We start from the raw sequence: 2,754 nt of genomic DNA, 5'->3' as shown, positions 1-2,754 counted from the left end.
TGCTAACCCTAACTTCTGCCCTAACCCTATCCGTTAGCTCGATTTGTAGTGCTAACCCTAAGTCCAGCCCTAACCGTATCCGTTCACTTCATCTACGGTGCTAACCCTAACTTCTGCCCTAACACTATCCGTTAGTTCGATTTGTGGTGCTAACCCTAAGTCCAGCCCTAACCGTATCCGTTCACTTCATCTATGGTGCTAACCCTAAGTCCTGCCCTAACCGTATCCGTTAAGTCCATTTGCGGTGCTAACCCTAAGTCCTGCCCTAACCGTATCCGTTAACTCGATTTCTGGTGCTAACCCTAACCCTTGCCCTAACCGTATCCGTTCACTTCATTTCTGGTGCTAACCCTAACTTCTGCCCTAACCGTATCCGTTAACTCGATTTCTGGTGCTAACCCTAACCCTTGCCCTAACCGTATCCGTTCACTTCATTTCTGGTGCTAACCCTAACTTCTGCCCTAACCGTATCCGTTCACTTCATATCTGGTGCTAACCCTAGGTCTTGCCCTAACCGTGTCCGTTCAATTCATCTATGGTGCTAACCCTAAGTCCTGCCCTAACCGTATCCGTTAAGTCCATTTGCGGTGCTAACCCTAACCCTTGCCCTAACCGCATCCGTTCACTTCATTTCTGGTGCTAACCCTAACTTCTGCCCTAACCGTATCCGTTCACTTCATATCTGGTGCTAACCCTAGGTCTTGCCCTAACCGTATCCGTTCAATTCATCTATGGTGCTAACCCTAAGTCCAGCCCTAACCGTATCCGTTAAGTCCATTTGCGGTGCTAACCCTAACTCTTGCCCTAACCGTATCCGTTCACTTCATCTACGGTGCTAACCCTAACTTCTGCCCTAACCGTATCCGTTAGCTCGATTTGTGGTGCTAACCCTAAGTCCAGCCCTAACCGTATCCGTTAAGTCCATTTGCGGTGCTAACCCTAGGTCTTGCCCTAACCGTATCCGTTCACTTCATCTACGGTGCTAACCCTAACTTCTGCCCTAACCGTATCCGTTAGCTCGATTTGTGGTGCTAACCCTAAGTCCAGCCCTAACCGTATCCGTTAAGTCCATTTGCGGTGCTAACCCTAGCTCTTGCCCTAACCGTATCCGTTCACTTCATCTACGGTGCTAACCCTAACTTCTGCCCTAACCGTATCCGTTAGCTCGATTTGTGGTGCTAACCCTAAGTCCAGCCCTAACCGTATCCGTTAAGTCCATTTGCGGTGCTAACCCTAAGTCCTGCCCTAACCGCATCCGTTCACTTCATTTCTGGTGCTAACCCTAACCCTTGCCCTAACCGCATCCGTTCACTTCATCTATGGTGCTAACCCTAAGTCCAGCCCTAACCGTATCCGTTAAGTCCATTTGCGGCGCTAACCCTAAGTCCTGCCCTAACCGTATCCGTTCACTTCATTTCTGGTGCTAACCCTAGATCTTGCCCTAACCGTATCCGTTCACTTCATCTATGGTGCTAACCCTAAGTCCTGCCCTAACCGTATCCGTTAAGTCCATTTGCGTTGCTAACCCTAAGTCTTGCCCTAACCGTATCCGTTAAGTCGATTGGTGGTGCTAACCCTAACTCTTGCCCTAACCGTATCCGTTCACTCCATTTGTGGTGCTAACCCTAGGTCTTGCCCTAACCGTATCCGTTCACTTCATCTACGGTGCTAACCCTAACCCTTGCCCTAACCGTATCCGTTAAGTCGATTGGTGGTGCTAACCCTAACCCTAACCGTATCCGTTAGCTCGATTTCTAGTGCTAACCCTAACTTCTGCCCTAACAATATCCGTTCACTTCATTTCTGGTGCTAACCCTAACCCTTGCCCTAACCGCATCCGTTCACTTCAATTCTGGTGCTAACCCTAACTTCTGCCCTAACCGTATCCGTTCACTTCATATCTGGTGCTAACCCTAGGTCTTGCCCTAACCGTATCCGTTCAATTCATCTATGGTGCTAACCCTAAGTCCAGCCCTAACCGTATCCGTTAAGTCCATTTGCGGTGCTAACCCTAACTCTAGCCCTAACCGCATCCGTTCACTTCATTTCTGGTGCTAACCCTAACTTCTGCCCTAACCGTATCCGTTAACTCGATTTGCGGTGCTTACCTTAACCCTAACCGTATCCGTTCACTCCATTTGCGGTGCTAACCCTAACCCTAACCCTAACCCTTACCGTATCCTTTAACTTCATCTGTGGTGCTAACCCTAGCTTTTGCCCTAACCGTATCCGTTCACTCGATGTGCGTTCTTAACCCTAGCTCTTGCCCTAATCTTAACTTCGTTTAAGGTGCCAGCCCTAGCCCTAGCCAGCCCTGCCCCTTCCCTAACGCGCTCCGTTACCTCCATCCATTTGGGGGGACAAACAACATTCCACGCCCGATATGATGGACAACAAAAGACGGGACGGGCGGACATGCCACGGCGGTCCCACCTACCAGCCTCTCGGACACTTGAACGGAAAAAAAAAAGAAAAAAAAAAAGAGGTCTACAGCACCGGGAGTTCCCAGGCGGTCACCCATCCAAGTACTATCCCGGCCCGACTGGGATTCACTTCGCGGACCAGACGAGAAGCGGTGCTTTACCAGTGGTGTGGCCGTAGACGTAAGCAAAACCATTTTCACACGATGTCTATCGCGTCTGGGGCAAGCATGCACAGTCACCTAAAAGTGAAAACGTTCGGAATGCCACCACGGGGTATGCGGAAATTAGGTCAAAAAAAGTCAAAACGATCGGGAACTTACCTCGAGGGTGC

At 49.8% G+C, this 2,754-nt stretch overlaps 1 non-coding gene across 1 annotated transcript; it reads right to left on the bottom strand.

Moving 5' to 3' along the window:
- Window positions 1-2,484: 2,484 nt before the first annotated feature.
- On the bottom strand, window positions 2,485-2,603 carry LOC137271269 (5S ribosomal RNA). The gene has a single exon (XR_010955820.1). It is a non-coding gene; the product is annotated as a 5S ribosomal RNA (ribosomal RNA).
- Between the last annotated feature and the right edge of the window lie 151 nt (window positions 2,604-2,754).

Source organism: Haliotis asinina, unplaced genomic scaffold (genome assembly GCF_037392515.1).
Source record: "Haliotis asinina isolate JCU_RB_2024 unplaced genomic scaffold, JCU_Hal_asi_v2 scaffold_114, whole genome shotgun sequence".
NCBI classification, from domain to species: domain Eukaryota; kingdom Metazoa; phylum Mollusca; class Gastropoda; order Lepetellida; family Haliotidae; genus Haliotis; species Haliotis asinina.
The sequence above is the reverse complement of the archived record's forward strand: the minus strand, read 5'-3'. Positions and strand labels throughout refer to the sequence as shown.